This window comes from Triturus cristatus, chromosome 10, assembly GCF_964204655.1.
Source record: "Triturus cristatus chromosome 10, aTriCri1.1, whole genome shotgun sequence".
Lineage (NCBI taxonomy): Eukaryota > Metazoa > Chordata > Amphibia > Caudata > Salamandridae > Triturus > Triturus cristatus.
Genome location: NC_140593.1, coordinates 934,684,491 through 934,701,016, shown reverse-complemented (window position 1 = coordinate 934,701,016; position 16,526 = coordinate 934,684,491).

Genomic DNA, 16,526 nt, shown 5'->3' with positions numbered 1-16,526 from the left:
CCTAAAGTGGCTCAAGAGCTATCTAACGGACCGAGTTACAACGGTACAGGTGGGCAACACCGTTTCATGTAGTAGACCAGTCAAGATGGGAGTGCCGCAGGGCTCCATTCTGAGCCCAACTCTTTTTAATCTTTACGTGACCCTGCTGGCCAAGGTGATCAGATCCTACGGCTTTGATGTTGTATCATATGCCGATGATACTCAGATCTTGATCACTCTTGGCCCAGATCCGGTAGAGACAAAGTTGCGATTCATAGACTGCATGTCCCAAGTTGATAGGTGGATGAGCACAAATCACCTCAAATTAAACAGAGGCAAGTCAGAGATTGTGCTTTTTGGCAAGGCTCATGAGCACTGGTCACTTGACTGGTGGACCCTGAACCTTAGGATTCTATATGGACAATAAACTATCAATGAAAAATCAGATTAACTATATAATTGGCTCCTGTTTCGGAGTGATGCGTTGTTTACGCAAGGTTTTTGAATTGATTCAGATGGAGGCCAGAAAACCTCTAGTTCAGGGATTGATCATCAACCGTATGGACTACGGCAGTGCCCTGTTGTCCTCAATCAACAAAGGCCTTCTTACAAGACTTCAGATTCTGCAGAACACCATGGCCAGGCTGGTTCTCAACCTCCCGCCAAGATCTCCTTTGGCCCCTAGCCTGAGATTTCTACACAGGCTCCCTGTCAGAAGTCGAATTCGCTCTAAGATTCTTTGTCTAACACACAAAAATATGTACAGAATAGGTCTGGGTTATTGGGCCAAAAAGCTAAGTTGGTACCAGCCTCACTACACCCTGAGATCCACTAATTAATTACTTCTTACACCACTCAGAATCCGCACCACTAGAAATGGAGGAAGATCCTTTTCTTTTCTTGCACCTGCTTTTTGGAACAAATTGCTCTCAAACTTATGCACAATCACAGATCACAACAGCTTTCGCAGGAAGTTAAAGACATGGCTGTTTGAAAACTAAACAAGCCGGCTTTCAGAGTTGTCCGCAAGCGCCATGAGACTTTCAAGTGATTTGTGCGCTGAATAAATGTTCCTGATTTGATTTGATTTGATACTTTCCATGGAGTTGGATGAAGCACTTGTGTACTTTATAGCATTTTTGTACAAGAACATGAAAGCCAGAGCACTGTTTGGACAAAACAGAGAAGTCTCAAATAAAGTAATAATCTTTTGACTAGTGTGGCAAGGCTGCGTGCTGGCACCCTTACTGTTTATATTGTAAATTAATTAGATCAGCCCTTTATTTAATCTACTATTACTACAGATGACCCAAAAGTAAATGGTGCTTTGCTTCCTACACTATGATATGCAGATGACACAGTGCTGATGGCTTGTACCGCAAAAGCACTGCTCCTGTTGGTGCACTCTTTTGTTCAATTCATTGTTCCTCTTGATTTACAAACAAACTTCTCAAAATCGTAACTGATGGTCTGTGGCAGCAAACGTATCAACCTTTCGAACTTACCGTTGGCTAAAATTGCTTAGAAAACACAGTCACTTTTTCCTATTTAGAGGTTAAATTTGATGTGGGTGGCTCTTGGGCACCTAATATCACACAGCATGGGCTGAAGCTATCCAGGCAGTAGGCTCATGCTTTAGCTTACTTCAGCCTCAAATAGGGAGGGCACTTATTGTATTGTTGCACATTTATACAACTCAGTGTGTCCCTGTCAGAATATACTGGGCTGAGTATATGGGGCATTGTAAATTGAGAAGCCATTCAAGTGGAGTAAAATCATTTATGCAGAAACGTCCTTTCTGTCTCTTTATCCCCCTCCCATTTTATCTGTCACGAAGAGCTGGGCCTGGCTTATGTGGGTAACCACATAAGAGCATGCCCTCCCTTGTTGTGGCTGTCTATTTGGAGAACAGAGGAGGCGTCTCTCAGTAGAGATATTATTGATGTTTGCCTGGCATGCAATAAAGGCGATACTATCCCATGGATAGCATACATGAAGGATACTTTCCAAAAGATTGGGCTATCACATGCTTTATCCAAACCAAGCAGGCTCTAGTAGTAGCATAAGAAACAAGCATTGGCAGAGCCAATAGGTCTTGCCTCTTAAGTGTTTAGCCATGCAACACATTATCCAGTGTGCTGTGCTACCAGGGATTGAAGAGTTATACAATTATGGCACACTGTGTACCCTTTATAGGTAGTAGCTATATGGGAATGGTCTGATTTACTTAGGACATTATTTGAATGTGGAGTTGTACACTTTGTGTGAGTGCTGGCTTCAGGGAGGTGCGACCAGTGCAGGTACACCTGGCGCTGACTTGTGTTTAGAAATAACACAGCTTTAAAAAGCACATGCTGCAGAGTTCCTTGTGTGTACAGCAGTTGTCAGGCAAAAATAAAAATGTCAAGATAACTCTAATGATTAATGCTACTGTGGGGGAGAGATTGGAGTTTAGTTCCACTCACGACAAAGTAGCGCAGAGAGCTAATATGTCTGCTACAAAGGATGTTTATCATGAAAATTACCAAACTGTATTATATGCGGATCTCTCAGAAGGCTACTGTTTTTGTAACAGGGATCCTTTTGTTGCTTCCAGTTAATATGTTACAACCAGAAAACAGCACAGTAAGCTTGAACTGATATCAAAGAGCTGTATGCAAACTGCATGCTATAGTTCGAAAGTTATATTTATATAGCGACCTTTGACCCTGCCTGCAGGTAGGTCGCCCCCTCAGCCGCCACACGGTCCTCCTGTGCCTTGCTGCTGCCGCTGCCTGCTCTCACCGCCGCCACTGCTAAGTGAGTCCCCGCTCGTTGTGCTCCGCTCTGTCCCCAGTGACCTTGTTTCGCGTCTGTACCCCATACTTGCTCACCCCGCTCTGTTGTGCCCTTAACTGTGCCCCACTGACCTGTTTTTGTTCTGTACCCCGCTCTTGGCTCCCCCCGCTCTGTTGTGCCCTTAACTGTGCCCCACTGACCTGATTTTTGTTCTGTACCCCGCTCTTGGCTCCCCCCGCTCTGCCGTGCCCTTAACTGCGCCCCATTGACCTGTTTCTATTCTGTACTCTGTGCCCTCTGTATTCTGTGCCCCATTGACCCGTTTCTATTCTGTACTCTGTGCCCTCTGTATTCTGTGCCCCATTGACCCGTTTCTTTTCTGTACCCCGCTCTGTTGTGCCCTTAACTGTGACCCGCTCTTCGTTCAGGACCCCACTCCAGCCTGCGCCCCCCCCCGTCGTCCCCCTTCCCGCCGCTGAACCCTGAGGCCATGCCCCCCGCTGCCCCATTCGCCACCCCGCTCCCTCCCACTCCCACTTATATGAAGGCCGCGCAGCGGCTGCACAGCGGACGCGCGCAGCGGGCGCACCGCTGGTGCGCCGAAGGTGCGCCAAAGGCAAGCCCGTCTGCGCCCGTCCGTGCCTGGCCCACGCCCAGCGCCAGGACCCCTGGCCCCCGAGATCGCCAGCCAACACGACGGACCTACGACCCCACCACCCTCAACGCACTCAACACCGGCCGGAACCCCATCTGCTACCGAGCCACCCCGAGACGCACCCACGGGCCCTTCACCTGCCAAGACTGCAAATTCACCTGCCTCCAGACCTGCACCACTCCCGCCAAGTCAGACACCAGCAACAACCACCTCAAGTGCATCCTGCTCAACACCCGCTCTGTCCACAGGCACGCCGTCGAACTCTGGAACCTGCTCGACGCAACAGCACCAGACGTCGCCTTCCTCACTGAAACCTGGATGAACGCCTCCTCAGCGCCCGACATCGCCATAGCCATCCCGGACGGATACAAGATCACCCGGAGGGACCGCGTCAACCAGACGGGAGGAGGCATCGCCATCGTACACAAGAACACCATCCGCATCTCGACCAACTCCGACGAAACCTTCACCGCCACCGAACACCTCCACTTCCAGTTACACACCGACCCCAAGACCACCCTCAGAGGCACCCTCATCTACAGACCCCCTGGACCACGCACACAATTCAGCGAAGACTTCATCAGCCCGCACGCCCTTCCCTCCGTTGACTACATCCTCCTAGGGGACCTCATCTTCCACCTGGAAAACAACAATGACAGAAACACCACCACCCTTCTGGACAACCTCGCCAACCTCGGACTCAAGCAACTGGTGAACACCCCCACCCACTACGCTGGCCACACGCTTGACCCAGTCTTCTCATCCAGCAAGCACACATCCTTCAGCCACTCCACCGGACTCCAATGGACTGACCACAGCTGCGTCCACTTCAGCTTCAGAAGAACCACGAACCACCACCACCCGCAACAGGTTCCTCACCGGAGCTGGAGCAAGATCACCGCCGAGCAGCTCACCGCCTCCCTCAGCCAGAACCCTCCCACCAGCACAACGGACCCCAACGAAGCCGCCAGCAACCTCACCAAGTGGCTGACCGCCTGCGCCGATGACCTTGCACCACTAAAGAACCCTCCCAGCAGACCCGGCAGCAAGAAAACCCCCTGGTTCACCGACGAACTCAAGGACTCCAAGAAGAACTGCCGCACCCTCGAGAAAGCTTGGCGGCTCGACCAGACCACAGACAACAGGACCGCCCTCAAGCACGCCACCCGCAAACACCATCAGCTGATCCGCGCCACCAAGAAAACAGCACTCAAAGAACGACTGGACAACAACGCCCACGACAGCAAGGAACTCTTCAGCATCATCAAAGAGTTCTCCAACCCCAGCGCCGGAAAGAACAACATCACTCCCTCGCAAGACCTCTGCAACTCACTCGCCTCGTTCTTCCACCGCAAGATCGCCGACATACACAACAGCTTCAACGCACAGACCACGCACCCTACCACCGAACCAACGCCCGCCACCACCACCCTCGGCAACTGGACCCCGATCAGCACCGAAGACACCACCCACACGATGAACACCATCCACTCCGGATCCCCCACCGACCCCTGCCCCCACCACGTCTTCAACAAGGCCGACGCCATCATCGCACCCCACCTCCGGGACATCATCAACACCTCCTTCCACACCGCCACCTTCCCGGAGAGCTGGAAGCACTCCGAGCTTAGCGCCCTCCTAAAGAAACCAACGGCAGACCCCACTGACCTCAAGAACTTCCGTCCCATCTCGCTCCTTCCTTTTCCTGCCAAAGTCATCGAGAAGACCGTCAACAGACAGCTCGCCGCCTTCCTCGAGACGAACGGATCACTCGACCCCTCGCAGTCCGGGTTTCGGGCCAACCCCAGCACCGAGACCGCCCTGATCGCAGCAACCGATGACATCAGATCCCTGATCAACAACAGGGAAACAGCCGCCCTCATCCTCCTGGACCTCTCTGCTGCATTCGACACTGTCTGCCACCGCACCCTAGTGCAGCGCCTCAGCAACATCGGAATCCAATAGAAGGCACTGGAGTGGATCATCTTGTTCCTCGCCGGAAGAACCCAGAGAGTCCGCCTCCCCCCGTTCAGATCCAAGGCCACCGAAGTCATCTGCGGCGTACCACAAGGATCATCACTCAGCCCAACCCTCTTCAACATCTACATGAGCCCCCTCGCAGCCATCGCACGCCAACACAACCTCAACATCATCTCCTACGCCGACGACACCCAACTGATCCTCTCCCTCACCAACGACCCCGCTACCGCCAGAGCCAGCCTACACGAAGGGATGAAAGACGTCGCCGAGTGGATGAAGAACAGCCGCCTGAAACTGAACTCAGACAAGACGGAAGTCCTCATCCTGGGATCATCCCCCTCCGCCTGGGACGATTCCTGGTGGCCTCCTGCCCTGGGCACCACTCCCAAACCAACGGACCACACGCGCAACCTGGGCTTCATCCTGGACTCCTCCCTCTCGATGACCAGACAAGTCAACGCCGTCTCCTCATCATGCTTCAACACCCTGCGCATGCTCCGCAAGATCTTCAGATGGATCCCCACAGAAACCAGGAAGACCGTTACCCAGGCACTCGTCACCAGCCGACTGAACTACGGGAACACCCTCTACGCCGGAACCACAGCCAAACTTCAAAAAAGACTCCAACGCATCCAGAACGCCTCCGCACGACTCATCCTGGACATCCCCCGACAAAGCCACATCACCGGACACCTGAGAGACCTGCACTGGCTCCCCGTCAGCAAGAGAATCACGTTCAGACTCCTCACCCACGCACACAAGGCTCTCCACGACCTGGGCCCCAAATACCTCAACGGCCGCATGACCTTCTACACGCCCACCCGCCAGCTACGATCAACCAGGCACGCCCTCGCCACCGTACCACGCATCCGCAGAGCCACCGCCGGAGGAAGATCCTTCTCCTACCTGGCAGCCAAGACTTGGAACTCCCTCCCCATCCACCTTCGGCTAACCCAAGACCATCTCTCCTTCAGGAAGCAGCTCGAGACCTGGCTGTTCGAGCAGTAACGTACCCCTCCCCCCCAGCGCCTTGAGACCCTTCCGGGTGAGTAGCGCGCTTTACAAATGTCGTGATTGATTGATTGATTCCCCAGTATTTTATAATCTTTATTCCGCTAAAGGGGTTCACTTGGGTAGAAATGCATTCTCATTAGTAGAACCAAAAATCATGGTATGTGTCAAATCCTGAATTTGTGCTTCTCCAGACAAAACACTCTTAAAATGTACATTTTCTATAAACTGATTTATACAAATCAATTCAGCTTTTATTTTTGCTCAAAGGGCCATAAAAGCACACAAAAGACATTATTCAATATAAAACATAAATAATTTACACACATGTGAATTATTGGCTCTGTATGATGTGTGTGATGTAAAGTGATATGACACCCTACACTGGTATGAGTACCGCTATAAAACAAATAAAATGCATGTGGGAGAGGGGATGTGGAGACATGGGCGGTACTGGTGGAGCATGGTAGTGGTGAAGGAATTTGTGGAGGAGTAGTGTTTTTTGAGGGGGCTGTCAACAAAGGTTATCGCACTGATTGCCACCATTGCCAAAGCCATCCTTGCTCTGTGTTGTAGCTGTCTTACAAGAGTCGAAGGCTGACTTGGGTGTTTCCAGGCGTTGACTTGCATGATGTGCTTTCTAATTGTTTTCATTAGTTCTCAGAAACACGAAATGCATATCTCTCAACTCACCCTTACTTAGGAGTTGTCACAAACTTTCCAAGCATATTTATCCTCACAAGCTAAAAGGTATATGGATTTCAGTGGAAAACCCTCTTGCAAACCCATATCATCCTCTAAGAAGATAGTGACCTGCACTGACTACACTGTAAGTCTGACTTAACGTCCATTGATGGACCAATCGGTTGTGAGGTATTACAATCCAAAATGTTATGGTTGATATGTATACAATTTCAATCTACATTTTCCCTTTCTCCGTTCCTCAATTATTGAATGATGAGTAGAATTACTGCCCTGCTCGCAACCTTTTCATAATTAAGGAGCTGGAGACAAACTACTCCCTTTGAAACCACCACACACGATCCACTGAAACCCACATGATTCAAAAACTTTTCTATGTTCCTTTATTTAATAATGTTTTGCTCTGGCATTAATGCAGAAGTTCGAGTTTATTGCGCTCTGTTTTGAATATCCTCTGTTACATAAATAATTTTTGTGACAGTGTCATTTTCTAACGTATGAAAAGTCTGACTAAAAAAACTGTTTTGTTTTTATTATTTTATTGATTTATTAGTAGTTTCTTTAGCAAGGACAGTGGCGGCTCCACTGCTAAGGCGGAGGGGCATCGTCCCACTTTCGAAAAGGAAAAATAAAATGATAATACATTTTGCTATTATCATTTTATTTTCCGTATTGCAGTCAGTGGTGGGGCGGGGCAGGGCTGGCAAGAGCAGGGAAGGAGTGCTGTGCACTCCCTAAGTGTGCATGAACTGTTTGGCTAGCCCTCTGGGGCTGACCAAACAGTTCATGCACATTTTGCATGTTCCTACACAGCCTGGTCATAAACATGCACAGGCTCCCTGTTGCAGCCTGAGCGCCGATCCACAGTGCTCAGACAAATCACAACGCTGCATTTCAGCATTGTGATTGGCTCAGCAGGCCCTGTCTGCCGTGGGTGCTTCCTGCTGCCAGCTGGGACAGGAAGAGGAAGAGAACAAGGATGGAGGATGGAGGAGAGGAGCCGTCAGGCCGTTAAAGGTAAGTCCTTTTGATTATTTAGGGGCAGATCTATATTGGAGATGCGCCACTTTTACGCCGCCGTTGCATCCCTTTTGTGACGCAGCGGCGGTGTAAACCCTGCGCCACGTTGCGCCATATTTACATCGTGACGCATCTATGGAGATGCGTCACGATGTAAAGCCCTGCGCCACGTAAAACCTGCGTCAGGTTTCACGTGGGCGTGTCGACAGAGGGGGGGGGGCGTTCCGTCGCAGGAACGCCCCTGAAAAGTGACTCAGTCAAATCTATAAGATTTGACTGAGTCACTTTCCCAACGCTGATGCGCCAAAACCCTGCGCCTGCTTGAAGCAGGCGTAAGGCTTGACAGACCATGTTAGGGATAGGGTAGGTTGGAACAGTGCTGGAGTTGCGTCACGCTTGCGACGCAACTGAAGCACTGCGCCAACCTTACGCCATCGGATGCGTCACGCATCTGTTTATTCCTGCGCCATGATGCGCCGCATTGTAAATGCGCCGTATCATGTGTGGCGCAAGGGTAAACTTGCGTGACGCATCATTCCTGGCGCATCCTTGCTGATTTGCAGGGATGCGCCAGGAAACATAAATCTGCCCCTTAGTTCCTCTCCTCTTTCCCTCCCCTCCCCCGCCCCAACTGAGCGAGGACTATACCCACAGGTTGACATGATACTTCAGAGAAGGCTAGGTAAGGTTTTAGGCTAGAAGAGTGAAATTGCATAAAATATAAAGGGTAAACAACACCAAATTAACATATACACTACAAACGGAATGGCGTTCTCTGCCCAATATACAATGCAGTATGGGCATTTATCAGTCTGAAATTACAGAATCATAGACTTTCCAGAGTTTTCGCGGCATAAGGTGTAATTAAAACAGAATACCATTCAATTGGTTAGAAGTAAGAAAGGAAGACAGTTCTCTGATGGCTTGTGGGGTGGAACTCATAATCTTTTGGACACTCAGGGAGAATGATTACTTTAGTGTTTTTGGATGATGAGATTTCAAGAAGGAGGGGTCTGCTCTCCGGGGATCGATGCCTCCCAAATTAAATAGTTTCTAGACTAGATAGGGGAGTGACAATAAAGTGTCCTATGAGCAAGGTCTCTGGAATTATGTGATTTTGATGCTGTGTGTTTTGGCCATAATTATGGATTTGTTGCTTTTGCCATACAATCACAAACCATCATCTTCTGCATTATCTGAAGATTTTACCAACACATTTTTATTCTAACTCTGGTAGATCAAAAGGTACTAAAAACTCAGTGACATGTTGACCTACAGGGGAAGGCCCTTTGCAAAGGGTGACTCTTCCCCTTTATTTTGCTTATTGCTGTATTCAGGTGTTAAACTGGTATTAACAAGGTGTCACAAACATTCACATAGATGTAAGCGCAGTGAAAACTCTGTTACTCACATTGGTGTTGGCGCACCCACTGCACATTCACACTGATATGAGTACACATGCACATATGCTCGACTTGGGTTAGGAGAAGAGGTTCCCAAGTCTGTACATGAGAAGCTCATGCAGTCCATGTTTTGCATTATGGCGCATGAGGTAACAGAAACATCACATTAAAAAAAAGACCTATGAATGTATACAATGCTCCATGTACATGTTGACACTGATTTGGGAGCATACTTCTCTCTCACACAGACCCCTCCCTTCACATGGACACCTAATACAGCTGAAATGTAAAGCTTTCTTTGAAACAGTAGCACAGTCCCAATGCACTGTCTCTTATACTAGTAGTAAGAACACACGGGCACAGAGGCATGGCACAGCAAGGATTGCAGTGCCATCGGATGGGTGGGAGGTTCGGCTCCACACACAAGCACAGCGGTGAGACAGGCAGATGAGACGATGATGCAAGGTTGTCAGTCCTGCACCCTCAAAGTGACTGTCGGGCTGACTCACTCGCATAGGGAGAGGACACAGAGAGCTGCTTTTATCCTTGAAGGCGGTTCGAGCCCCAGTCTAGATTCATTCAGTCGTGCATCCTTCTGAGGTCAGTTAAATGAGTACCATTTCCTTCGGTAATAACCGCTGTGCCTATGGCTGAGTTTAAGAGACTTATGATTGGTGTGACGTGCTGCGAAAAAAAATGGAAAGGCAAATGGCAGTTATTGTCTAAGGCGTGTTTGGTACCATGTCTTGGAAGGTATGAAGTGGTCTTATACAAGGAGAAATGCTGGGGAGGGTGGAGGGCAGCTGGCAGGTGGTTTGCCCGGTTGGTTTCCTGAGGGGACAGTCGGTATATGCTGGGGGCCCTCTGGGCTGGTGGTAGAAGGGCACACAGGGATGATGATGCAGTCCAGTGAGGTCAAAAGGCAAAGTGACAGCAGATGAACATAGGTGGGGTCTTGGGACAGATGGGGGGAAGATTGATCCTCTACTACCCTGGGCGGCAGGGTGCAGCTCTGCACGAGACATAGCCCAGGTACCGCCAAGCAGCAGCGTATATTGAGAACTGCATTGCCCCCTGGTCTAAAGTTATCCGGCAACAGGAGTGGAACAATGTCCTGGAGAATAGGTGAATTATGTGTGATGGATTGCTCAGATTGTCAGAGCTTGCACAAGAAAGATGAAGTACAGGAATGAGGCTCTTGAGGTGTTGGTTTCTGAGTCTGGATATGCAAATTGGTGACATGCTGGGCTCTAGGCGTGGATGGGTTTACAGGAGGTCTCTGTGGGGAAGAGTGTAGCCTTTAATTAGTAGCAAAGGACGTACAAGGAAATGTGTGTCTGTTTATGGTATGTCACAATATAATTGTGTTAAGTGAACGCAGGGTTTATGGCCTTAAACAATAGCAGTGGTCAGGGGAGAGGTGCAAGCGCTGTGAGTGGGGCAGTCAGAGGTGGCCGGCACAGGTAAACACGGTGGGGCAAAGCGGGGCAGGGTGGGAGGGGGGTAAGTCGACAGACAAAGGACGAGGTATAAATAAATAAATTAATAGCACCTATTCTGTCATCTGTTGACTCATCCCCCGATCGCACCCTGCCCCCGCCCCACAGCGCTTACCTGTGCCGGCCACACATCTGGGGTGGCAGGGGCAAGGGTTGCAGTGCCTGCCACTAGTGGGTATGGCTTCCATAAGTGAGGGGTTGCATCCTTGCCGGGTATAGTTTGGGTGGACACCAGGGGAGTAGGAGAGGACTAGGTCCAGTGCAGGTGTCAGATCTGTCAGACTGTCTAGTACCACGCACCTTAAACTTGGTTTCCACGGGGGCAGATGAGCAAGTCCCAAATCCCAGACTTCACTGTGAACAAATACATTCAAGCACACTAAAAAGGGGGAAAGTGGAATGGGAATGACAACAGAGACTGCCACTTCTGTGTTCACCTCACCGGATACCCTAGCTAGGATTGTCACGAACACCTGTAATTATAAGAACAGAATTACTTCTCCTCAACTACACCCTTAAGAACCCAACAAACTCCTCCTCCCACTAAACTGAAAATGCCATTTAGAATACAGTGGCTAGCTTCTCTCCTTCGCCTCACAAGTAGTTTAAAAGCAGCTTATAGTGATGTCTTTCTTAATTACGCACTGTCACTTATGCACAGTTAAAGATTAATTAGTTTATTTATTTATTTATTTATAAAGTTTTATATAGCGCGAACAAGATCCCAGGGGATATCAGAGCGCTTTACAATCCAACTAGTACAGGAAACAACCACAGGAAAAAAAAAAAACACAAATGAACCATAAAGTGCACGAAAGTTCGCATTGAAGTTAAGTTAAACAAAGTATAGTGTAAGGACAACAGAACAAAGAATGTAAAAAAAAAAAAGTAAAGTAATAGATGTTGACACAATGGAGGAAGGAACAATATCAATGGGCCAAGGTGAGTAGCCCAATTACTGAAGGAGTTTGTTCATCAGGAATCTTTTGACTTCCAGTTTGAACACCGTTGTACTGGTGATTCTGCGTATTTCTGGAGGAAGAGAGTTCCATATCCTTGGAGCCGCACCGGAGAAGGCTCTGTAAGAGGTTCTCTTTTTGTTAAAGATAGGTGGTTTCAAAAGTAAGGTAGTAGCGCTTCTAGAGACTCTTGCACCACCAGATAGCTCGAGTTTTTGCGCCAGATACCTGGGCGTCTTGAGGTGGATTGCTTTGTGGGTCATCGTGGCAATTTTTAGCTGGATTCGTGCTTCAAAGGGGAGCGTATTTAGGACTGGCGATATGCGCTCATTGCGTTTGGCGTCTGTAACCAATCTAGCAGCAGCATTCAGTGAAGCCCTTAGCGGAGCCAGGGTGTATTTGGGCAGGCCACAGAGGGTAGCACTGCCGTAATCTATTCTCGGTAGGACCAGCGCTTGAACCACCTGCTTGAAATCCTTCAGTGGAAGGAAAGGTTTGATGTTTCTGAGTGTCCTAATCAAGTGGTTTGCTCCTTTACATGTAGTGCTGATATGATTTTTCATATTCAGGTTATTATCCATGGTGACTCCTAGAGATTTGGCTGAGTTTACGATGAGCGGGGTGCAGTTGAAAGCAGTGAGGTGGCTCATCCAGAGGTCAAGATTGGGGGTGTACTTCTGAGGGGAGACAAGCAAGAATTCTGTTTTTGAGGTGTTGAGCAGGAGATGGTTCTCAGTTAACCAGTTTTGAGTATAAGTTAAGATGGTGTTGAGTGATATGATGTTTTCCGGGGATGAGATTTTCAAGTAGAGTTGCGTGTCATCGGCATACATGTGGAAATGAATATCCATGGAGTTAAGAGCATTAGCTAAAGGTTCCAAGCAGAGGTTGAAGAGGATAGGAGATAAAGCAGATCCTTGGGGGACTCCCATAAGAACTCCCATGAGTTGATGCCTAAGTGTCTTGTAAAAAGTTGTTAACTTTATCTCATTTCTCTTTTCTCACAGGATGAAGAATGCTGATAAAGTTGTAAGTACAAATATATATATATATTTCTATTTACTGTTGAGTTGAATGAGGCGAAGCGTTGACTTAACTCTCTGCGCTGTTACTCTCTCCTGGCAGATTCAAATAGATAACTGTAGTTAAAACAATCTCTCCTGGCAGATTCATATAGATAACTACAGTTCAAATAAGTACCAGAGATAGCTCAGAATGACTGCACAGCTATTAACTTATGGAAAAAAGGCTGACTGGAGATGAAAGTCTGAAAAACTACTCTGAAAACTCTCCAAAAAACAAACTTTCAGTGGAAATACACTTCTCTAAGTTCTCGGTGCAAGTCCAGTATTAACTGTTCATTCATAGGCGACGTGACCCGATAAGAAGTTCCTCACAGGAAAAACTTACTGGAACTTACTTGAAAGTTCAAGGGGGAATCTTCGTTGGTTAAATGACTGGGATGCTTCTTTCCTTCAGAAAACTCACCAGGTTCCGGGGTTAATATCTTCTCTCAAAGATACCTGGCAACTGGTCTCTGAATATACCTCTTCGCTGCCAGGCCTTTTCCCCCTCCTGTGCCAAGCCTTTTTTTGGCTATTTGGGGTAGTGCGCGATGAGGCCCCCGTAACTTTTTGACCACATAAGATATCCACACCAAATTTGCGTCCTTTTCTTCCAACATCATGGGGATTCTAAAGGTACTCAGGGTTTGTGGATTTCCCTGGAGGGGTCACAGAAATGAGCCACAATACAGCAAAATTTTGGTTTTTTTCAGAAAAATGGGAAAAACGGGCTGCAGATGGGTTTTTCCCTGCAAATGTTATCAAAAAAGGGTTTGTGGGGTTGAAATCACCATTTTCCCAGCTTTTAGGGGATACCAGACTTTTGTCAGAAACCCAACATTTTTTACACAGTTTTGGCATTTTTCTGGGACATAGCCTCTTTTTACTATTTTTTGTGCTTTCGACCTCCTTCCACTTAATGGTAGAAATGGGTACAAAAGCAATAATGGATCCTGTAAAGCTATACATTTTAGAGAAGTAGACACAATTCTGAATCCAGCAAGGGGTCATTTGTGTAGATCCATCAAGGTTTCTTTATAGAAACTAACAGTTAAATATAGGATAAATTAAAAATGAGTTGAAAAAAACAGCCTTTTCTGTCAACATTTTCACCTGTAACTTCTTCTAATTATGACAGCTCTTTGAAAGCAATATACCATTACATCCGCTGGACATTACTGGTTGTGGGGATATATAGGACTTGTAGGTTCACGAAGAACCCGACGAACCCAGAGCCAAAAACTGAGCAGCAACTTGCAAGGTTTTTTGTTATGTACATGGTATATAGTAATTTTTCTGTAAAAATGTGTACATGGAAAAATCGGCATGAAAGACACCTATGTATTTCTGAAATGGGAACAAAATTAGAGTTTAGAAACAGTAGATATTTGCACATTTCCGAAATTGGGAATACTCATACTAGCATGAGAATTATCAGTCATTTTTTAGAATGACTTCTTTTTTACACAATGTGTTTCATTTGGAAGGCAGAAATGCATCGAAAGTCAATAGGTAATAACAGTTCCGTTACAAATCTGAATTACCCTAAGTCTCCCGATAAAAATGGTACCTCACTTGTGTGGGTAGGCATAGTGCCCACGACAGGAAATGGCTCAAAACCCAATGTGAGCACACCACATTTTCACAATGAAAATGTACCCTTTTTTTGCAAAGTGTCTAGCTGTAGTTTTTGAGCACTAGCTCTGCCGACACCTCGTGAAATGTTGCAAACCTATACATTTTTGAAAACTAGACACCCAGGGGAATCCAGGATGGGGTGACTTGACTGTCTCCCACCAGGTTCTGTTACCCAAAATCCCTTGCAAACCTAAAAAATTGTCAAAAAAAACACATTTTCCCACATTTCTGTGGTGGAAAGTTCTGGTATCTGCGTGGATCTACAAATTTCCACCCACCCAGCCATCCCCAAAGTCTTACGAGAAAAATGGTACCTCACTTGTGGGGGTCGACCAAGTGGCCGCAACAGGAAACGGCGCAAAACGCAACGTGGTCACACCTCAATTTTGCAGTGAAAAATGACCCTTTTTTGACAAAGTGCCTAGCTCTAGTTTTTGAACCCTAGCTCTGAGGGCTTCTTGGGAAACCTAGCAAACCTATACATTTTTGAAAACTAGACACCCAGGGGAATCCAGGATGGGGTGACTTGACTGCCTCCCACCAGGGTCTGTTACCCAGAATCCCTTGCAAACCTAAACAATTGTCAAAAAAAACATATTTTCTCTACATTTCTGTGGTGGAAAGTACCGGAATCTGCGTGGATCCACAAATTTCCACCCACCCCGCGTCCCCCAAAGTCTTCCGAGAAAAATGGTACCTCACTTGTGCGGGTCGGCCTAGTGCTTGCGACAGGAAACGGCACAAAACACAACGTGGTCACACCTCAATTTCGCAATGAAAAATGGCCCTTTTTTGGCAAAGTGCCTAGATGTAGATTTTGAATCCTAGCTCTGCGGGCACCTTGGGAAACCTAGCAAACCTATACATTTTTGAAAACTAGACACCCAGGGGAATCCAGGATGGGGTGACTTGACTGCCTCCCACCAGGGTCTGTTACCCAGAATTCCTTGCAAACCTAAACAATTGTCAAAAAACCCATATTTTCTCCACATTTCTGTGGTGGAAAGTTCTGGAATTTGCGTGGAGCCACAAATTTCCATCCACCCCGCGTTCCCCAAATTCATACGAGAAAAATGGTACCTCATTTGTGTGGGTCAGCCTAGTGCCCGCGACAGGAAACGGCGCAAAACGCAACGTGGTCACACCTCAATATCGCAGTGAAAAATGGCCCTTTTTTGGCAACGTGCCTAGCTCTAGTTTTTGAACCCTAGCTCTGCGGGCACCTTGGGAAACCTAGCAAACCTATACATTTTTGGAAACTAGACACGCAGGGGAATCCAGGATGGGGTGACTTGACTGCCTCCCACCAGGGTCTGTTACCCAGAATCCCTTGCAAACCTAAACAATTGTCAAAAATACCATATTTTCTCCACATTTCTGTGGTGGAAAGTTCCGGAATCTGCGTGGCTCCACAAATTTCCACCCACCCCGTGTCCCCCAATGTCTTACGAGAAAAACGGTACCTCACTTATGCGGGTCGGCCTAGTGCTTGCAACAGGAAACGGCGCAAAACGCAACGTGGTCACACCTCAATTTCGCAGTGAAAAATTACCCTTTTTTGGCAAAATGTCTAGCTGTAATTTTTGAACCCTAGCTCTGCGGGCACCTTGGGAAACCTAGCAAACTTATACATTTCTGAAAACTAGACACCCAGGGGAATCCAGGATGGGTGACTTGACTGCCTCCCAACAGGGTCTGTTACCCAGAATCCCTTGCAAACCTAAAAAATTGTCAAAAAAAACAAATTTTCCCCACATTTCTGTGGTGGAAAGTTCCCGAATCTACGTGGATCCACAAATTCCCACCCACCCCGTGTTCCACTAAGTCTTACGAGAAAA